The 23,873-nt window shown below is 37.1% G+C and overlaps 1 protein-coding gene across 1 annotated transcript in view; it reads right to left on the reverse strand.

Annotated features, from left to right (window-relative positions):
* Positions 1-23,873, reverse strand: part of LOC122800245 (smoothelin-like) — a gene marked incomplete in the record, with an annotated part of 1,328,624 nt that overhangs the window by 210,110 nt on the left and 1,094,641 nt on the right.

Below are 23,873 nucleotides of genomic sequence, written 5' to 3' on the forward strand. Positions count from 1 at the left end.
AGGCATCCATTGCCCAAGTTCCCTTATAATCTCAAGCTGAATTTCTTTAGCTGTCCATTGTTTGGGGAACAAACAGATCTACTTCTGATGCACCACATCTGTTAGATACAAAACAATATCTCTGCCTAGCATCCACTCATGGAGATCTGCTGAGGTCTTGCTTACTGATCCATTAAGGAGTTTTCTTGATTTGTAGAGTAGGCAGCCCTCAGGAATATACTGGATTCTACATCTTTTGCCTAAGTCTGCATGGCTAGCTTGCAGAACAGATAGGAGGCTTGTACAATCCACTTGCTTGTTTATGTACCCCATCACTGAAGAGTTATCTGTAACTAATCTGAGGACAAGGCTTTCAGGATAGGCCACTGTGTCACTAAAACAAGTATAAGTACTCTTAAGATGTTAAAAATATTCTCTAAAAGACCAGCCACAATGAAAGGTATTAAAATATACCGAATACAATAAACAGTGCTTCAGCCACTGAGATATAAAAATACAGTTGGATAGTTTCTCACAGATGCAGAAAACAATACTAAACTATTCTCACTAAATGTTCCTGACTAAAGAATTACTATTCCCTGACTACTTAATAAAAAGGCAAGCTGATGTGTGCTGAGTGTCTTACCACAGCAAACGCCAGATGATGTCTCTCTCTATGTGGATGTGTAAGATATACATCTTGTCAATAATTTTTCCTGTCAGGTTCCAAAGTGCTGCTGCAAGGGTTTTAAAGAAACCAGATGCTGGTTAGAGGATGACATTTCCTCCGGTCATCTGACTCTGGTACAATACACAGACACACACCTTTGGTAAGATCTGTACAGCATCTGAAAGCTACACAGTTTCAAACGTTCCACCCCTCCAGAGTTCTCTGATGAACATACACATTAGATCAGGTGGCCTTCTATTTTTTTTTATTATTATTAATAAAGGACAAAAATAGGGTCTAAGGGAGCCAGGGTGGACTTTTGATGAGTTGGGAGGAAAAAGAGTGAGACATAGTTGCTTCTTACTCAGGATCCTGGCCTGAGAGGCCTAAAGCCTCCCCCATTGTTATTTTGCTGATCTTTTTTTTTTAGCATCATTCCTACTTTTAGGTTGCTTTTCTTGTCCTCTCTACAAATAGTGGGGTAGCTTTTGCTATGTTTGGAAACAGAAGGATGGAATAACTTTCACTTACTCAAATCCTTTCTATTTATTCTCCAGTTTCTTGAATATTTGCACAAGAGGAGGGACTAAACAAAAAATCCTTGTCCAGAGGTGCATTCAGTTTTGCTTTAACATCTTCAGGCAGGGACTGTAGCCCCAGCCAGAATACCTAATGACACCCCCCCTGATGCTACATCCACAGCACTACACTCACATTTAATAAACAGCATGCCTCCCTGCCTTAATGGCAACATGGACCAGTGTCAGCAATTTATTCTTCAGTGTTTCATCTTTGATTGCCCCACAAGCTTCTTTTATTTGTACCATAATCTCTCCCTGATACTTAATCACGGGTTTGACAGCTCAGGGTTATGAAAGCTAGAGTTGCTAATATATACATTTTTCTCAAACAGGTCCAAAATCTTGCTTTCACAGTCACTGGTAATTTGCCCAAGATCCAGCCAGCTTAGCTCCCTTTGTATCTCAAATACATAGCATCTGCAACTAAAATTATTGTACAGAAATTTGGAAATGTACTGCACTCTATAAAATCTGCAAGTCTCTTGGGAGCAGGGTTTGACAAACTGACTTCAAAGAATACTTCAGAAACACCCCAAACAGCATCATGTATGAGGACTTTCAAGATGACTGCACACTGATCAACAGCATAACTTCAGCTCTCCCAGTGTAAAAACAGAAACTGAGAAAAAGGAGTGCAATTGAAAATGCATTTTGGGAAAATTCAGCTACTGGCTAGTAAATACAAGGCCTAGATGCCAGCAAAGAAGACATTTGGAAAACCTGACAGAAAATCAACCAGAAAAGGAGAAGAGAAAACATGGTCTGGGAAGGGATTCTGTAGCTGTTCAGCAAAAATGAGTTCAAGCATCAGCTTTGGTTCAAGAGAAGGCTTCCAGTAATTTAGAGGAAAAAAATAAATCAAATGTACTTAGAGGTGATTAAAATAAATCAAACACTGAAGCAATAGATCAATTCAAACAACAAAGGCTGGAAAAATAGAAGAAGCTTTAACTAGCCATTCAGATGAACTGATAAAACTGCAAAAAACAGATTACGACGTAGAAAAAGCCATCTGAATATGAGGTTTCTCAGGAAGAACAGTTTTAATAGAGTTAGAGGACAGAGCACACAGGGAAAACCTGAGATTTTCTGGTGTACCACACAAACTGGAAGAAACAGACTGTATTAATTTTATGAAACTGCAAATAAGCAAGTGGGCTGGTGCTCCACATCGGAATTTGTTAACTGAAGAGGCTCATCGAGTGTATGCTCCAAACCTGGCCATGAGATAGCAGCCAATACATATATTAGTAAAGATGAAATAATACCATCAGAAAGAGTTGATCCTGACAAAATTGTGGCAGAAGGGCAAAGTATTTAAAATTGCAGAGTGTTTGTAGAAAATTATTATTTCTGAACACCAGGCAGAAGAGAAGCAAATTGATCCCAGAAATCAGGGAATGTGAATGTCAGGAGGCAGGTGCGAGATTCAAGCTGCTGTATCCAGCTGTCTTCAGAGTGTTTTTTTTTTTTTCCCTGGAGGATACAAATCATTTTTTGACACAGAACAGGCTACTGAGGCAATAATGTTTATCAAATAAAAAGTGAGTCAGCAAGCAGAACGGGACTCTGCTTCTCATTCTTCTAATGATAGGGTTCATAGACTTCCCAGTGAAACCTTTTGCAATGTTCCAAAGGAAAATGCTTGAATTGACTACAGGAATCAGCAGCCCGATGGACCAGAGTCTGGTGTTGGGAGATGGAGATGAACAGGAAGAAAACCGGCAACCCTGAAATTAGTAAATAAATGTAACATTTGTGAAATATGGTTTTGTAAGAAAAAGTGGCTGAAAAGCACTGGACTTTTGTCAACTTTGTTGCACTTGTGGGTGGACTTTAAAGCATATATTCCACTTTACATCATTAATGTTTAGAAGGACACAAACTAGGCAAACTAAGCAAAACAATTTTTGGTCTTATTAGTATTTATATAAAACATGTTCTCATATAAACTGAATGTTATATACAGTAAAACAGTTTTGTGTAGTGTGTAGACACGGGTATTTTAAATGTGGGGGAATCTTTTTAGTGACTGTTGTATGTGTTAAAGATATTAAGGTAAACAAGTACTTTTTTAGTTGTAAGAGATATAGGTTTTATACTACAATGAGAAAAAATGTTAGACAAAAGCAAGTTTAATGTTTGTATGCTGACATCTTGGACTGTTGGGATGGGGGTGGGGTGTGAAAGCATACTGATTATATTATATGTAGAATTAGGATATTTTCTTTTTTATTTTACAAGTATGAATGTCTAAATTACTACCTTTGGCTTAAGTTGTAAACAGGTGTTTCTGTAAGCATGTAGGCTTTAAAAAATAAGAGAAAATGATGCCACGGAAACGCTAAACTCCTTACAAATACAAAGATATTAGCTTGTTTTCCACTGGCAAATGTATAGTGGAGTCAAGATGTCTGCAGCTGAGAGCAGCTGTACATTCTTTTCTGAGTGAAATGTACAAAGACTCATTGCTGAGTACGTTTCCATGGACACAAACTGTCTGTAGGTACAACCAGTTAATCTTGGGAATTCTGAGTATTTTTTGCAAGGGAAATGCAAAATGTAAAGTTACAATGGCAAGAAGATCAGTAAAAAATAAGTCTGAAATTATGGAAAGTGAATAAGAGGCAACAACTTCCCTAGCAGTTTTAATACTTTAATGCAATTAATTGAGTAGTGTACAATTTAGTTTTATTTAAAGATAGCTAGTGGACTTTTTCTTAGGGCTAAAAGTTAATGTTTGCTGAAAGCTTACAAACTGTTTTTTCAAATCTGGGAAGGGGAGAGAGATAAGAAAAGAACAGTTAGCAATCAGCGTAAATGTGAGCATGGGCTGTAGCATGCACCTTAGCATGGATAACCTTGAGGTTAAATAATGCCTGTAGGTAACCACAACTGACAATTTGGGACAACTGCTCCCTTCTGGAGGTTAAACTTCATGTTTTGAAGATGTACATAGTTTTGTGCATTTGTTCCAAGTTAATAAGGGGTGGGGTGTTTTGTATTTATATTTTTCTTTTAGGGTTTTCATTAAAACAAAAAGTCTTGAAAAATGTGGCATAGGTTCAAATGGAGATGAGAGGAAACGACTGTTCAAAAGATCAGCATGCCAAACATTAGCATAAGTATGTAACAAAGAAGATGGAAATACACATTCAAATAACTGTCTTGCACAATAGGTGGAAACAATAACTTTTCATCATGATGGCTACACTATCCATATTACCCTGGAACATGAATGGCCTTACAGTTATAGATAAAAAGGAAACAGTACTGAATTATATTAAGAAATGCAGAGTGCAAATAGCAATGCTGCAGGAGACGCATTTGGAAAGAAATGATCAAGTAAATTTGATAAAGGAAGTATTTCAAAATGGATATTCAGCAGAATATCAGGGACAGAGGAAAATGGGAGCAATTATTCTAATTGCTAGAGGGGCTCCAGTAGTGATAAATGAGGGAGAAAAAGACAAAAATTATAGATTTCTGGTAGTAAGGGTCTATTGGCAAAGGAAGAGGATTAAAATGCCATATACTTATATTCCACCAAAAAAATTAGGGACAAATAATCAGCTTTCAGCAGGGAATATTATTCGTAGGTGGGGGCTGGAATTTGAGGATATATCATGGGGACCTAGAAGGGAGAATACAACAAAAGAGGGTAGAATTCTGAAGAAAGTTATGAAAATATTTGGTATGGAAGATGTGAACTCAGTAGTACGAACATGGACAGAAATTCACATATTACTTCCCAAGGTACAATAGCTGGCCTAGACTAGATAGAAATTATATTTCACAGAAATATGTGCATTTAATTGAAAGTTTTGACACAGATCCAGTAACTATTTCTGATCATGCACCAATAAAAACTAAGATACAAATGCAGGTTAATGAAGTTAAAATAAGACACTGGCAATTTCCCACCTACTTGTTAAAAAGAGAGGAATTTAAGGAATGGGTAGTAGAAATTATTTGTGAGTTATTAGGGAAAACAGAAATATCTTCAGTAGTTATAGCTAGTAACTGGGACAAAACGAAAATGGAGTTAAAAAAATATGGTTAAAAAGTAATAGAAATTACTTAGAGGGGCTTACAAAGGTCAAAGAAGGCAGGAGTTCAACATTTTTTGCAATGTTGGACTGGTGATAGTAGCAAAGAAGATGGACCGGATGTATATTCTATTTAAATGAAAAAAATTATGAAATGGTTTGTTTTCTTTTCTGTTAATGCATGGGTGCGGTGCCTATGTCTTAAGTAATAATTTAATAAAGATGTTTTAAAAAGCATTCTGTACTGCAGGAATAGCTGTAAGGTTTGAGGAACCAAATCCTTTATGAGGCTGATGCCTCTTGAAACTGCTATCTCATTGCCCCCAAATATATGTCCCCTGAAGGAGGTCCAACAAACAGGGTATCCTCTGTCCCCAAATATATGTTCCCTGAAGGAGGTCCAACAAACAGGGTATCCTCGGTCTGTATTGTAGTCTAGTGAAGAGGAAAGCTGAGGCTTACAGTCCAGTCCCCCCAAGGAATTAGACTGTCTCTCTGTCTGGAGAAAACCCCTTTTTTTCGCTTCAAGGAAGGGACTTTAGGAATCAATTACTGGTCTGGATCTGACAGCAGATGTTGCATAGATTGTTCCTGAGCTAGCTTAAACCAGTCTTGAGACAAAGGCAGATCAGTCAGGTAGCTGCTCTTTTGAAGTATCAGATGCCCTGCATTCAGATGGAAAGCCCTTGGAATGGTAGCCGACTACAGTCAACTTATGAGCTTTTGAGGGATTTCCCACAACTCATAACTTATGGATACAGATATTCTCTCTTTCACTATCATGGTAAGAATGCCACCCCCCTTCCCGTAACTAATATTCAAGAATTGAGTTTGGGTGCCTAGGAACAGGCATTCAGTTCTGATTACAGAGCAATAGTTCCAGTTTAAGGAGGATATGCCAATATTTACAGGCATGGCAGTCTCCAAAGCAGCAGTGCCAAAGGCCTTGGCAGCAGCAAGCTTCAGGGATGAGCAGCTGTGTAGACACCTCCACAGATCTGACTTCTCCTAACCTAGAGTGACACAATGATCCATTTATTTTGTAAGTCTCCTTACCCTTCTGTTTTGGGCATTGTTCTCTTTCTCTAGTGTTTTTGTTTTCTTTCACTGGAGGTCTGCAGGGGCCTGCTGGTGTGAGTTGGCAGAAATGGCTTCCAGTTTAGTAAGCCTCTTTTGTCCTGAAAAACTCGGAAGGTTGACACCCTTCTACTAATACTCTCTTGACTAAACCCTAAGCAAATTGAGCAATTAGGAATCTAAATAAAATATACATGGAGTATGGAAACCCTTGTGTGGAATCTGTCTCTTACACATGCATCTATTAATCTTGTCTGGGCCATGCCTTCTGCAGCAGAAGTCCCAAGTATCATCAATACTGCAACAGTAAACAATATAATATACATTAAGTATGCTATTACAGAAAAATACCTAAAAGTAAATGTCCATCACAAAAACAGGAATTACTGAGTCTTGCCTAATGTCATCAGACATTACACCACAAGCAGTAATATGCAAGTACCATGCCCTCCAAAGCCAGACAATAAGGAATATGTATAATTACGTTTGTAACAAATACAAATAATATAGGTCCCTCATAATGTGTTCTGTAAACAACAATGACCATGAGCCTCACTGGGTGGTGTGCAAATGTTTGAATGGCACCAAATAAAAATGTAATAATCAGCTTACTCTACCAGCCATCCCCTATGTCAACGAAGTCTGTTTTGAAATCCTGCCTTATCCACAATGCCAACGTATATGTTTGATGGGTGACTAATTTGCACTGGAAATTTTAGCAAATCACTCTCCAACACACTCAGAAAATTCAGCCCCATTCATTAAGTCAACCCACTACTCTATTAATGGAAATTACAAAATACTAGAATGAATTTGAAGAGGTCACCAGCTATAAGAAAATACAATTGCTCTAGAAATAAAAAGGATCTCAAAACTCACTGAGATGATGTTAAATAGATTTTACCCTGGGTCATCTACACTCCTACTTCTTGTATATTCTAAAACCAAGACAGCGGGACCTAAGAGCATGGGGAATGATCCAAGGTACTACATCCACAAACTTAGCACCTATTACACTTATTCACACTTTTTAGTGTTATTCTGAAGAGTGCAGTCACTGTGCTTGGAACACAGGACCACACTTACAGAAACTACTCAGAAAGGGGCACTTTCCCAGCTGATGAAGTACTCATTTTTGGAGACCACTATAATGCTTTATTTACTTTTTTTTCTTAAAGGTCTTCCTGGCATCTCCGTACCCTATTAGATACAGATCTCTAAATCAAGAGCAAATAAATATTACTAAGGAATTTCTTAGCAGTTATGGACTTCAGCCATTTTTGAAGATGTTGCCAATGTGGAAGAATGCATGTCAAGGGTAACCCAGACCCCTGGTTTACAACAAAGTTAAGACAAGCTCTCATACTTTATAACACAGCACTGCTTAATTACAAATGCACTAAAGAAAATTAATAGCATTACTGCATATTCAAAAATCAGTACAAATGATTTGCCAAAATGTTACTTAAAACTGGCAACTTGCCTTAAAAGGCAGCAGTAAACATTTTTGGAAATAAATTAACAAATCTGTGGACAGAATAAAAAAAATCCTAAGACACAACGGGGAATTTATCTCAGCACCTGAAAAACTGCCTGACTTCACCTGTAGATTACTTTGCATAATAGCCTACTTCTTCAATTCAAGGTCTAGTCTGTCTCAAAAACAAATCAGCCAAAAATGTATTGGGTTAAGTACTGATCTTCAGTTTACGGAGATTACTGCATCCCAAGTTAATAAATGGCTGAAACAAATCCATAGCTGTAGACAGCCAGGATCTGTTGATGTCTATCCAACATTTCTGCATGCATGTGACACATTTACAGCTGAGCACATAAGATGTATAATAAATGTCTCACTAACGTTAAGCATAGTCCATGAACTTTGGAAAACTGCCACTGTCATTCTGTTACCTAAACAAGGGCCAGAAACAAATATGCATTCACACAGACCTGTTATACAAATTTCTTCACTTGCCAAGAATACTAAAAAAGCAGCAGCAACTCAGCTAAAGGTTTACAATGAAGCCTATGGCCTAGTCAGCCATCACAGAATGGTTTAAGGAAATGACACAGCACTAACATGGTTCCTGCTTTAAACTTTTCCTCACCTACCATATCATAAAATACTGGATGTGTCAACTGCAGTACTGTTCACCGACCATGCAAGAGCATTTGATATGGTTTGTCATAATAACCTCACATCAGTGCTGACCCTCTGTGGTCCAAATTCATCAGTACTATAGTAGTTCATTAGACATTTAAAGAAAATAACTTTTCATGAAGCTAAGAGTCAGTATTCTCATACTGAGACAATTAAAAGTTACATAAAGCTCTTTTAGGCCCCTCCTGTTTACTTTATCAACTCCCCCACTCTGTGCATGACCCAAATAAACAAACTATTACATGCTAATGACATATAGGCTATAGTTACTGAGCACAATTATCTCTACTAAGCTTTCTGAAGACCTGGCTCAACTCTGCCTTATACTGCAACAAATCAGATGGCAGGTCAGTCTAATCATGATTAAATCTATGCTAGATGAGATGCAAAAAAAAGTCTTAGCATGGTTAAAGATAGTTGTTGTATTAAGGGACGGGGGAAAATCCATAGTAATGGCACAGGAATTTAAATAACTGGAGATTTGACTGGATCCAGCACTAACTTTCTCAACTCACATAGACAATAATATAAATATGTTAAAAGGACAGCTAGTCTGCCCTACAACTGCTAAAAATTGGCCATCAATTTAAACAGACAGAAGAATCACTCTCAAAGGGTATTCCCTATTCAATCTCTAAGCACACATCTGACAGCTCTAGCAGACCCTTCAGATACAAATCTGGGAAAACTGCAGTTTGCACAAAACAATGCTGTTGTTTCCACAGCAGTATACCCAGACACCAGCATCAATACAATGTTTTCTGATGTTAAAGGTGCCTACTACAATAATAACCAAAACTTCAAATTATCACTTTAATTTTTAATGTATAAAATTTGTCCAAGGCAGGTCTCTACATACAACACACAAGCTATAGTCATATGGAGCCTCAAACTGGTTCACTTTGACATTGTCATACAAACATAGTCATCAAGACCATTATTAGCATTACCATATTATCAGAAATCAGTGTAAATGACTGGTAAACTAAGCAAAAATGTCTTACTTAAAATGACAACTTGCCTTAAAAGGAATACGTAAACATTTCTGGAAAGAAATTAACAATGATTTAGGTAAAAAAAAATGTGTGTGTATATATACATATATATATATATATATATATATATATATATATATATATATATATATACACATACACACACACACACACACACACACACACACACACACACACATATAGGAACACTTTATAATCCCGAAATACCAAATTTCGGAATCTTGAGATCATAAAGCCGAAGGCTAACAATACCGAAACACAAGAAGAGCGAAATTCAAAGTCCCGAAGTTCGGAAATTTTGAAATAGCGATTCTGGTGTTGCGCTGTATGAATGGATAGGTGGAGATTCAGGTAAGTATTTATGTTTAAGGGTTTTGTTTAGGGGATTTAGAGTGTGTCAGTGTGTTGTGTTACTATGATATGTGTGTGTGCAAGGGGAATGTAGCTTGTATGGTGGTGTTTTCATGTGTGCCTGTGTAGTGCGACCTTGGAGTTAGAATATTTAAGTAGGGGGTGTTGGGGGGGGGCGCAGCCCCCCTGCTGGTCTGTAGTGTAGGTTCACGTGTGGGGGGAGTTGTGTGTATGCAATATTCGGGATTTCAACATTCGCGCTTCTGGGGATTCGGCATTGTAAACTTTCGGCTTTATGATCTCGAGATTCTGAAATTCGGAATTTCAGAATTATAAAACAAATCCATATATGTATGTATGTGTGTGTGTGTGTGTGTGTGTGTATATATATATATATATATATATATATATATATATATATATATACATACATACATACATACATACATACACACACACACATATATAAATAAATAAATATGCAGAACAGGAAGGTCAACCATATTTTCTTCATGACAGCCCAATGATCTCCACCACTTCCTGTTATGCAAGTTATTTTCCTTTTTTGGCCCTAAAATATAACTTCAGACTTAGTCCACCTTACATTCATTTACAAACGAATTGAAACCATCTTTGCAGATGTCAAATCTAACAGTGCTATTACAAAATGCAGTCATGTTTATTTACTTTTTTTATTCATTTTTTAACCAAGTAAACCCATTAGGCACAAACTTCTTTTCAGGAATAATTCAAGAACACACACTGGTTGTGACTTGCTAAGAATAACAGTATGCAAATGCAGTCCGAGGGAACCAAACCCTTGACTACAGGATAAAACTTGTTAGCACCTCACAGTATTAATCCTCTTAAACACCTTTGTGAATACTTTAGGTCAAGTGTAGATGATCACGCGGTAGAGATGACAGTAATCGGGTACAATCCAATGGCTCTGAAATAACTGTGCTGCACTGCAGTTTCAAGCTCTGCCTAATACAATTTTTAGAATTTGCCAGATTATTTTTTGTGGGTATACTGCAACTGTGTTACAAACAGTGGCTCTTGTGCTCCATTTAACTGACCTGCATAAATAATTAAAAATCTGTCTCCAACAATACCCCCTTTTTTTAGTTATGCAGAGATGTACTTCAGGACCTGTGTCCTTTTGTCCTTCTCTGGTCTACTACCCTATTAGCAAACACTTAGCATTCTCTTGCATTGTTAATCAGTCCTCAGATTTTTTAAAACTTCACCAGTGTGTCTTCTTGTGGCCCATGTTTTGGCTATTCTGTTCTATCCACTTCTCCAGCCCAGATTTTTTTCTTTCTCTGTAAAATCATGTTTGTTTCTGTTTCTTGCACATTTTAAGTAATAATTAATGTATGGTGACAGCACACTCAGCAATGAAGTTTACATTCTCTTCCGCCAACCGATCCTAGGTTTTTTCTTTTACATTTTAGAATAAAGAGGTACCTGAAGTTATCATTTCCACTGATGCCTCCTGCCTTTTTGAAATTAAGACTGCCCCCTTCTAACTCCTTAGCAATTCAACAAATAACATTTTTTTGACAGTAAATGAAATAAAATTTCAGTTTGTCTGCTAATTTTGCTCTGATGTTAAAACAACTTTTCAGTTGACATCATTCCATTAAATTACAGGCAAACATTTTGTCTGATGACTTTATTAACAATGGTGACTGTTTTATAGTTTCTTGAGTGTCAGCAACTACAGTACTTTAACTGATGCTTGTGAATGAGAAAATACTCTTATTTTTCTAAATCGTCCTCGTTATGTGACGGAATTATCTTATTTTCTTTGAAGAAGTCAACTTTTCCTGCATAAGAAAATGTTACCATTATTTTTATATGTTGTGATCCTCCACTGCATCCTTATATGTTTTTTTCTTCAAGTTTCAACTTATTTGATAAACCCTTGTAAAACTGTTTTGCCTTTTATAACTTACATATTTTCCCTTATGCAGGACACTGTCCACTGTGCTAGTATCAAAGAAAAGCATCGAAACTGATATGAGCAGGTTGAAAAGTGGAAGCTTGAGTTAACTTGTTCAGCATTGAAGATTTATCCCTCTATATCATGGGGCCTTGACTGAGTCAAAGTTGATCAATAAAGAGTAGAAAAAAATGACATTGCTTATTAAGTGCAAAATTAAATTACTATTCCCAGTTGAAAGGCAACTATCAGGTACCAAGTCAACTGAAAAATGCACACGCTGTACACAGTTGCATATTATACCCCTTTCTGCAGGAATCCCACTAAATTAATCTTGGGGAGATGCGACTCAAACAATAAATTTATTGGTTGAGACATTTAAAACCCATTGCCATTCACAGTGCAGCTCTCCCTTTACAACACCTTAAAGCAGTGCAGTGCACTTGACTAACTTGAATCAGTGTTGCTCTTTCCTGCCCAATTTATGTGGCAACATTTATCTTCCCATCATATACCTCCAAATCAAAGTTACATTGGCCTTACTTTCCCTTGTTTAGGCTCCTACTCCCACTCTCCTTCCAGATCTATGTCTAAACACTTTTTTCTTTTTTTTTTATCTTATGCATTGGGCACTCTAAATTGGCCCTAGGTGTGAGTATGTGCCTTCTGTGGTAAGTTTGGCTGGCAACTCCACACTGTAAAACTCCACTACCAATCATTCTGTGGACCACCGTTCCGCTGTGGCGACCCCTAATTGGAAAGTAAAAAGGAGGAGAAGATGAAGAAAAGTAGAAGAACGAATAGACTGTATACATTCTTAAACCTCTTGCAATGAAGGGTAGCAGCAGACACTTCAGGAATTACTAAAGAAGACATGTATGAGAAATGGAAAAAGAACCAAAAAGGACAGGAAGGAAAGGGCAAGGTAGCACCAAACAGAAATGTCATCCCTGGATAAAGTACTCAAAAGGAAGAGCACATTAACTTCCAGGATGGCTGCACACTGATCAACAGGTTGATTAGAAATCTCCCAGAATGAAAACACACTGGTTAAACTATTCATTTGGGAAAAAAGCAGTTACTGGCTAGTAATTACACTGCCTGGATGCCAGCAAAAAAGACATTTTGAGAAGAGGAAATCATCCAGAAAAGGAAAAGAAAAAATGGCCAAGAAGAAATCTGTTTTTTCAATAAAAAGCAGTTCAAGTTCCAGCTCTGGTATGGGAGGTTGCTTCCTGTAGTTTAGAGGAAAAAATAAATCAAATATACACACAGATGCTCAAAATAAGCGAAACACTGAAGGACAATATAAAGTCAAACAATAAATGGCTGGAAAATAGAATAAGCTTTAACTAACTATTCAGATGAGCTGATAAAACTACAAAAATCAAACAGAATTGAAAAAAAAGGCTGGCAAAACATGAGACTTCTCAAGAAAGGCTGTTTCAAAAATAACACAGTTAGAAGTTAAAGCACACCTAGAAAAAGTGCAGTTGTATACACTTGCCACAAATGTTGATATTCGAGTGTCTTCACTGCTACAGTAATAACACCTGGGAAGAAACCCTTGGGTCCCTACATGTGCACAGGCTGCTTAGGTTTTATATGCACTAGATTAAGAGCTTCAGAAAATCTTGCCAGCTATTTGTGGCTCATCTATGAAAATCAATGACTCAGCTATCTCCACCTAGCCTACCTTTGAAGCCCCTCTATTTTCACACCCCAAATTTTCTCAATGGTATCATTCACTTAAGACCACCTAGGAGGGCCCCCTGCAACATCTTGGGACCTAAATGTTATGTTAGAAAAAAATCATCTTGCTTCCTTTTGAGCCTGCAGCCTCTTTAGATACCAAATTTACAATGCGGAAAACTACTCTCTTAGTGGCTCTCACATCAGACAGAAAGGTTTCTGAGCTTCTTGTACTCGTATGTAAGTAACCTTCGCAGATTCCACAAGGATAGAGTCTCCCCGAGAACCAGTCCCTCTTGTGCCTATAGTTGTACCTTGGACTTTAACCACAGTCTGGTTTTGGGACATGGAGAGGCTGTAGAAGAAAACTAGAAACATTGTCAAAATTAGTGAGTAAATGGGAAACTATAAAGTGTCAATCCTACTAAATACAGAAACAGACATGTGAAAACATGGCTTTACAAAAAGTGACTGAAGGAAGGCAAACAGTGTTTAAAAGGACAGTGTACAGACTAAGAAGTACCTGTAAGTAAAAAAGTTTTGGTTCTTGCTAACATCTGTACAAAATTTAATGGTGTCAATGCATGTCATACTGTAAAGCAGTCTTGTATGGTGTGCAGGTGGGGGTGTTTTAAATAAGAGTTGGAGCGTCTTACCTGTGACTGCTATATATGTTAAAGAAAAAAAAGCAAGAAAGTCATTTTTATTCAAACTTTACACTGCAACACAGTAAGAAAACCTAGACAGAAGCAAGTCAGAATTAATATAACACTGTCTTCTTGGGAAGATGGGGTAGGAGATGTAAAAGTGCACTGCTCACAGAATATATGGAAATGAGACAAGTTCCCGTTTTTATACATGTGGATATATAGAGTAATGTCCTTAGTTTAAGCTACAGACAACGGATTTTTCAAGTAAATAGGCTTAAACAATGAGATGATAGGATGAGAGACATGGAAAATGCTGGTTCGTTTTTGTATTTTTGATATTTTATTTCCATTAGCAACGGCTCTCAGTTGGAGACTAGAAGTCTACAGGTGCAGGCAATTAATCATGAGAGGACTGAGTAGAGTGACCTCAGTGAAACTTCTAAAGATTATTTTATGCATCTGTAAAGTCAATTACTGGTTTTACTTGGAGTTGAGAAGTCTGCAGGTGCTTGCAATTCATTAGGAGAGGTCCGAACAATGTCTGCTAAGTGAAATGTATAAACAAGCAATACTGCCCAACAGGAGGTGTGTTAATGTGCAATAAATGCCTGCCCAGGGGAGTTACAATGCCCAACGCCTCAGGCGGAGGGCCTCTACACCCCTGGAAGGGCATTAATTACACATTAATACACACCCCATTGGGCATTAATGCACTTAGAGAATTGGCTTTCTGTAAAATTGTTGTGTTTTGCTTACTTATTTAAGTATTATATTATTTTTTATATATATTTATTATGTAAAATACTTCTTCCACCTAACGTTTCAAACTTGCTGTAGTATACATTATTGGTGCTGGAGGAAGAATTTTACATCCAAAATATATTAAAAAAATATCCAGGCATTTACTTTATTTTTTGGTCCCTTACTCTTAAAACATTTGGTTTTGTTTGTTGCCAGTCATTGGAGATTTAAGTTACTAAATAATGGCAAACATCTATCAGTTTCACACCATCTTCTTCAGAAAATTCATACTAACATAAATCCCTTTATAATTAAGCAAGTACATAATTTTATAAGAGTAATAATTAATATCTGTTCCTATTTTTGAACCTTTGTTCCCTCTTTATTTTAGACTTTATCCAGATTTCTTCAGCTGAAAGGTGCAGAGGTATGCAAACGTCTTTAGTGTCGCTCTTACTCAGTTTCTTACACACACCTCTGTTTCAGAAAATGTATACCAACACAAATCTTAATAATCAAGTAAAATATGTTCCTATTTTGAGCCTTTGTTCCCTGTTTATTTTAGGTTTATCCAGATATTTTGAGCCAAGTGTCAACAGAGCATACTTGTCAACTGTCCAGATGTTTGGTTCATATGTGTGGTCCCATCCTCATAAAATGTGCAGTTTTCTGGCAAATCACTGGGGACTGAAGTCATTAAAGAACACACATTCGAGTTTCTGACTTCATATTCTTCAGATAATACATGCTAATGGAAACCTTGTTGTTCTAGCAACTTTCTAAGTTTATAAGAGCAATATTTAAAATCTGCCCTTATTTTGGTGGTCTGTCCCTCATTATTTGTGGCTCTGTCCAGATTTCTTGTGCAGAGAGTTTGAGAAGTATGGTCAAGAGGTACGTAAACCTTTTAACTGACACTGCTGCTGCCAGGAATCGCTCTCACTCTTCACTCTCTCATACACAAACACACACAGTCTGTTCTGCATCATGCATGCATTCATTCACACATGCAGACAGAAACAAACACATACACACTTTTTTAGGTTTAATTTATTCTACACTCACTAAACAGCAAAAGCGCTGCTTAGCGTATGTATGATAATGGCTGAATCGATCTCTCACTCTCATACACACACACAGATATAAACACATACACACTTTTTTATTTTATTTTATTTTTTATTATTTTACATCCACTAAACAGCAAAAGTGCTGCTTAGCGAGAGTAAAATAATGGTGGATGTTAGTTTTTTTTTCGGTTTAAGCTCCACAGCAGCTTGATATGCTGCCGTGAAGCAGCAGACTTGTTTTTCAGTGGGCATTACTTGTGCATTAATACCCTGTTGGAGGATGTTCGTTCTTCAATCAAGGTGCTGATGTACAATTTGCCCATTCTCTAAGGTACAATGGAACAAAGTTCAGTGAAACATAAATGAAGGTTTAAACTGTGAGAAGTAAGTTATACAGTTGCCTCCCCAGTAGCTAGATGTGAGAAGAGACTAAGAGATAATAAAAGAACAGAAAGCAATTAGTTTAAGTGGGAACAACGGTTGTAAAATGTGTATTAGCACATCTAACCTTAATTTTAGATTACGTAGTGCCTGTGGGTGGTTGCCACTGATTTTGGGGAAAATGGTCCTATTTGGAAGGATAAATATTTTTTGAAAATGTACACGATTTTGTGTGTTTCTTCTAAGATAAAAGTAGGTGGGCTATGAAAATCTATATAACTTTTTGATTGAGTTTTCATTTAAGCAAAAGGTTTTGAAGTTGTGACTTAAATTTCAAATGGACAACAGAAGAAACAACTACATCAGAGGTCAGCCTGCCAGTCATTAGTATCTGCATGTAAGGCAAAAGTTGGAAATAACATATTCAAAAGAACTGCCATGGAGAATACGTGGGAGTAACAGCTTTCTATCGTAATGGTTACTCTGTCCATATTATCATGGAATGCAAAAGGCCTTACTGGTACAGACAAAAAAGGCAGGAAGTATTGAATTAAAATAAGAGGTCTATGGTGCAAACAACAATGTTGTAGACAGACATTTAGACAGTAATGAGCATGGGAATTTGACAAAGGAAAGATTTCTGAGTAGACACTGAGCAGAATATCAGGGACAAAGGAAAGGAAAAGGGAGTAATAACATTTTTCCAGGGGCTCCAGTCATGATGGAAAAGGAAAAAACGATAAATGTAGACTTCTGGAGGTAAGGGGTTGTCAGCAGAGGAGAAGGGTCATGCTGACATGTACTTACAGTCCACCTACAACTGATATTATGAAGCTTAAGAGAATTTTGGGAGAAATATAGGGTGCAAATTGCAGTGCTGCAAGAGACACGTTTGGATAGAAATAATCATGTTAATTTGACAAAGTAAGGAATTCAAGATGGACATTCAGCAGAATATCAAGAAGAAAGTAAAGCGGATTAATAACACTGGTTTGCCAAAGGGACTCACATAGTGCTAGAAGAAAAGAGAAAAGACAATCTTTGCAGTTTTATGGTAGTAAGTGACTATTGGCAAGGAAGAAGAATTAGACTAGCTTGCATTTACATTCCACCTGCTGTTATGAAGTTTAAAAAAATGGGAGAAATAATCAGCTTTCAGCTGAGATTATTTATTGGTGGGCATTAGAACTTGATTTGCAATAGTGAGGACATATCACAGGGGTTAAGAAAGGAAAATATAACAAAGAGGATAGCTTACTGAAGAAATATATGAGAATGTTTGGTATAGACGATGTAAATTCAGCAGCAGGAACTCAGAATTTATATATTATTCCCCAAAGTACAAGAACTGGGCTAGACTGGATAAAAATGACATCCTATATGAGCATGTGTATTTCACTGAAAGTTTTGACACACATCCAATAACTATTTCAGCTCGTGTACCAATACAAAGTAAGACAAAGATGCAAAAATATGTAAAAAAAAGAGACACTGGCACCTTCTCACTTGCCTTTTAAAGAGAGAGAAATTTAAGTAATAGGTAATGGAAATTTCAGTTATTACAGAAGATAGAAATGTCTTCAGAAGTATGCTAGCGAGTGGAATAAAATGAAAATGCAATTTAAAAACATGGTAGGAAAAACAGAAAAATACAAGGAAAGAATTAACAGAAATTATTTACGGGGATTGACAAATGGTAATGCATTGTAGAATAAGGGGAATCACACAGAACAAAAGAAGATGCAACTGAAAAGGGCTAAAGAGAAACCATGGGAGTATTTGGATAATATACATGAGTTTTTGACATTAACAGCTATTTTTTGATAACTCCATAGTGAAAACTTTTAGCACAATGACTTAGGCAACAGAATGTAAAAAGAGTTGTCACCAAACTTAGGGAGCCAGTAGCAAGAAAATAACCAGAGATCCTCTGGAGGTGATACAGATTGGAAATTTTATTAAAGGCTGTACAAAACAGAAGGATGTGGAAACCAAGAAAAGACACAAATGGAAATATTTATGGGAAACTTGAATATGCCAAGGGCAGAAGGAGATGACACTACACAACTAACAAATAAGATGGGAAAAATGAGATGCAAATGGTGATGTATAACCAACGTGAAGTTTCCAGGAACAGCTGTTACTCCTGTGGAGGTCTGGAAGTTGGGAGGGAAGAAAGTGATAAAGATGTGTAAGGTTTTGTATAACAATATTTTAAAGGCAGATGGGGGGGGGGGGGTACCATTTTGGAAGAAAGCTGTGTTTGCTGTATTACCCAAGGAGGGTAGAGACCTGACCAGTTTAAATTTTAAACCATGACTACAAAGTGCTTCTGTCTATATTAGCCAATAAAAGTCTAATAATTAGAGCAGTCACCATATACCCATCCCTAGAGTGGATAATCAACTTTCACACCTACTACCTACTCCTTTAACCTGAAGCAGGGCAGTAAACTTAGGGATGGTTATGTGGTGATGCTCTAATTAAGTCACTTCTTGCACAAACTTTGACAGTGCAGAAATGGCAACAGTATCTGCAAGAATTGGATAACATTGTCACTGGAGTAACTTAAATACAATACATGTTAGCTGGACTTGGTATTCTAGAAAATGTACACATTAATGAGCAAAAGCATAAAAAAATATTGAGAACACTTGCAACTGAAGTACCCTCACTTGAATAATATGGGCTAAACAAAGTCAAGGTTTACTGGCAGTTCTGCTAAGACAGGTACAAATATCTACTCTCTTAAATTGTAACCCTGGTCTGAACCTGAAAAGCACAATGGGGATAACGGCTTCATCCCATTTAACTAACTCAATAAATAAAGAATACAAATAAATCCATTTTTCTAGCTGTCTGTCCTGGTGACAGTTGTGGTGAAAGTAAGCCGAGAAGGAAAGATTAGACTTCTTTATTCCCTGCAATAGGTTCCAGCTCATACTGTAGGACCCCAATTGTTTACAGTTAAGCTAAGCAATGTAACTTCTCACTCGCGTCTGTCCTCTATTGACCCAGGACCTCCTCCCACAGGATTGTGCCTGGTTATCCTCACCAAGTACCCAAGTGACTCCTCTCATCCTGGACAAACAGTGCCTCTGCTTCACTTCTTTCACAACTATTGAGCTTCTCACTCTCTCTATCAGGGAAAGTCAGCCCAGCAACCCAATGAAGGACCTTCATTTCTGCATTTATACCTGCAATTTCTTACTTTCAGCCACTATGCAAAATTTGTGGTCATATACATCAATGGGGCACAGACTGAGTGAGAAACTGAGATCTCTGCCCTACATGAATTAGCTCTTTATTTATGACAATACTAGAGTACAATAGCTGTCAATGTACTGCCACTCTCCACAATCATCTGCTGGTCGGTCTCTTGGCACCTTCTGCTCTCACTCATGTGTAAGACCTGATAATACTTAACCTCCTCCTACTTGGAGTAACTATTTCCTTCTAACCTGCACTGAAAAGCTCCATTATCCCAAGACATAACTGTAACCTTTGATTTGGAGGTGTGGATTTTCATCCCAGCTGCTTTACTCTCAGTAGTGGACTGTTCTACAGTGCACGGTACAAGATCTACTCAGTGGAGGTCAAGAGGACATCACCTACAAACAAACATGGGACCTTCACAGCCCCCAAAATGGATCACCACTAAATATTGCCTGTACCATGATATGCTGCCCAATATTAAATCATGGACTTCACAAACGGAATATGCATATGCAACACTATAGCTCAGACCTATCTAACCCCCCTTGCAGTCCTTCTTGCTTGCTAAAATGGAACAATCTTATAATAAAATTACAAAGATTCCAAGTAACTGCATTAACCAAATGCATCACTGTGGTACTTCATTCGTAAATGGATGGAGCTATCTAATGTACTAGCCGTTTTTCATATTAACTCATTCCCTCCAGTACAGCTCTTTGAGTGTATACTTTTAACTCCCAGTGGGTGTGTCTTGAGCCTTTAAAATTAAGTTATCACCTTAGAGTTCAAACAAATATTCATACCTCTGGAGCACAAGTGGGAAAACTGTAAATGGCAAACTATTCAGGATAAATTAATCTTTATATTAGTGGCATTCATTCACTTTGATGCTTTAAACTGGATTATATAAACCAAAATAAAGGTAGTGAATATTAATTGTGTAATGTATAAACAGCTTATGATAGCTCAGTAACCATTCAAGCAAGACACATACTGTCAGGAGGATTTTCTTTATACAGATGTGAGCTTTCATATGAGGCTATGCACTTCTGTCTGTGTACCTGCATGTTGAGATATTTACAGAAATGTGAAAATTACAATACAAACAGTATACACATAATATTCAATACCTCTTTAGCTGCATTACACACAGGTCAAATATCACTACAGTAGTGTTTGCCATCATGTATGCTTTAAGATGAAGTCTTTTTAAATCTTGTATGTAGCATGGCTTTGGAATTATTAATGCAAATATGAACAAGTAACATTTGACATCTAGAGGCGTCAGTAGGAGGTAACTGCAGAAATGCCTGGAGGAGCACTCAGCTATAACGAGTTAAGACTACCAACATCCTCTATACCATAAAAAAGATGTCATGCCAGCAAAGTTTATTAAAATGGTACACCCCCAACTCCACCAGAGAACTGCATTCACTAAATCAACAGCTTGTACTCACACAAAAATTAAAAAAATCATAAAGTGACAGTCTATACTCCGTATACATTGCTAAACTGTGGAACTGTTGTAACTTTTCTCCCCGGGCCCAACTCCCAGCTGGACTTTCTCAGTAACTGAATGCAATAATTAAGTAAATAAAACTCGATATCAGAAATATTTCATGTTATCTTCAATTTAAAATCTCTCTGAAGACATAATTCTCAAGCAAATGGTCCTGCATAACAACCATATTACCAAGACCCCTTCTTATTCTAAATCTGATCCCATATATAATTTCCCAATGAAATCTTAACCTATCAATACAACAGTACTGCCCTTGTACCAACCCTTTTACTAGTTACCCACCTCATGCAATCAAATCAAACAAATACCACAAAATTCTCGCATTTTTACTATAGTAATTTCCTAGTTACAGGTCTCAAGTGAGTTTAACTGTTTGAATAAAACATGCATATGCATAATTGGCTGTGTGCTGAAATTACAAAGGAACTATACGTACACATTGTAAAACACAGCTACATTTTCTATGGGTGTGTGTGATCTTACACTGTAATGTGAAGGTACATTTATTTTAATCAATATTATTTAGGATTAAATGCTGATACATAATGCGTGCATACTAATTCAAATGTAATAGCAAAATCAGAAGTGAAAATGTGCTTATTGAAACAGAAATGTGTTCAGTGTTTACTGAAATGTAAGACAAGGTTCACCAGATATGTTTCAGAACATATTTTCTTACAAAGCTGAAACTGCTGACAAGTGACCTTCAGTACACAGCTGCTAAAGAAGTCTGGTTTCAAAATAAAGAATGTATTACTTGAGTTCTAAATGTTATGAACAGAGAACTGTCTTAGGGACTAAGAGAACAACAGAGTATTCTGAGTGCTGACAAAGATTTGCTTAATAGTTTAGGAAGTCTTAACGTACATTCTCATGAGATTCTTCCTGTAAACAAGTTAATAATACATTGTATAACTAATGTATGTTCTATTGTATGAGTCCTAATACTAAACAAAAACAATGCTGTAGTGTTGATTCCTGAATGGACAAGACCATTTTATGCTGTAGTGTTTATTCCTGATTGGTTCAAGACACTTTTACAATGATACTGATGTTTTGATATTGATTATTCTGAATGTATAAAAAGTCTGGAAACTTGATTAACTGAGGAGATGGGTTATTGATTGCAGAACTCAAATTGCATGCAAGTTTTTTGATTGTATGATGTTCAAATTATTTTAATTAATATATGCTCTTTTCTCTACAGCTCCAGATCGTATGTAGGTATATTAGGTAATGGTGTGAATGTAAACAGTCGTAATGTTCGGCCTGCTGGAAAAGCACCAGGGTAGTGGCTGCTGTAAGTGCCAGGTAGAGGTGTCAAGTGTAGTGTGTATGCTGTGCATGTAATAAGTAGTTATAGTATTCGTCCTGCTGGGAAAGCGGCAGGGTAGAAAGCTTCTGATAAAGCACGGGGTAGAAGTAGTGATGGGTATCTAATCATAGTTGCAGTATCTATCACTTTTTTTAGGACTATTTTGCCTGCTGAGAATGTGCCAGGAATATTGAGCTTGGCTGCTGGTTCAGTTCCAAGACCTAGGTATTATTTTCGGGCTGCTGGGAAAGCGCCAATATTTGAGATTAGTATTAGAGAAGTATTTTAGCATATTTGCGATAATGGGGGCAAATAATACTGCAGTAAAAGAACCAGAGAGGGGAACTCTGGCAGAATACATGTGAGATGAAAAAAGGTGGAGATACTTGTAGATATTTACAGAGATGGGTAAAGCTAACAACTTCAGGCAGTGCTTTAAAACTTCCAGAAAATGGGACATGATTAAAAATCAGAAAATCTAAAAAAATAGACTTAAGCAACATGGTAATAAGGTACCAGCTTCTTGTTGGTCAGCTTTTAATGACTGGGTATAAGAACTGAAAAATACAGATATACAAGCAATTGTTAAACAATTAAAATTTAATTCAGCTACATTAAAAACACAGCTGTAGGTGGCTAATAGAACAGTAAATCATTTACAGAAATGTGCCAATGGTAAAACACAAACCTGGGGAATATTTCCACTTAAGAGAGAAACAGCAAACGACTGGATTTCATTACCAGTTGTACCTCCACCATCATATAACCCATTAGAAACTCAAAATATAGTTAGAAATGTACCAGTAGTGGAACAAAATATGGAGATAAAATCATCAGATGGTAAGATTCGATCCCAAGAAATTATTTCTACAACATCAATACAGCCCTAGGGTAACAAAAACAAGATCACATCAACAGCGGCACACAGTGAGGTTAAAAAAAAAGATAATGCGACTTAGTGGAAAGACAAAACCCACATGCTCCACAGAAATCGGGTAACAAAATTAAAAATTCACAAAATAAGACAAAACAGGTAAAAAATTGCATAAACTCAAAGGTAGAAGACATTATAACTCGGTTTCCAATAGTTGTTGCGTCTTTCGGCTTTTCCCGGTTAGGGGTCGCCACAGTGGAACTCCGGTCCGCTAATGATCGGTAGTTGATTTTTACGTGCCGAGTTACCAGCCCTGACGCACAACCTTCAATGAAGGTATGCCCATTCATGCATGTCTCCACGCAGAAGACGCTCTAGCTGAGAATCGAACCGGACAGCAAGAGTACTGGGCAATTACTTCAGCTCAGAAAACAAATGGAAATCAGGCAACTGATTCTTCATCCATTTCTGATTATTCAGATATACAAATGCACGAGAAGTCCCAAATCCAGCAGCAGCTAGAGCTACTGATGCAGAGCCAACTGGAAGAGTAGTATGACCAAAGACAGCAGCAGATTTT

Source organism: Protopterus annectens, chromosome 4.part0 (assembly GCF_019279795.1).
Source record: "Protopterus annectens isolate FY-2018-M chromosome 4.part0, PAN1.0, whole genome shotgun sequence".
Classification (NCBI taxonomy): Eukaryota; Metazoa; Chordata; order Ceratodontiformes; family Protopteridae; genus Protopterus; species Protopterus annectens.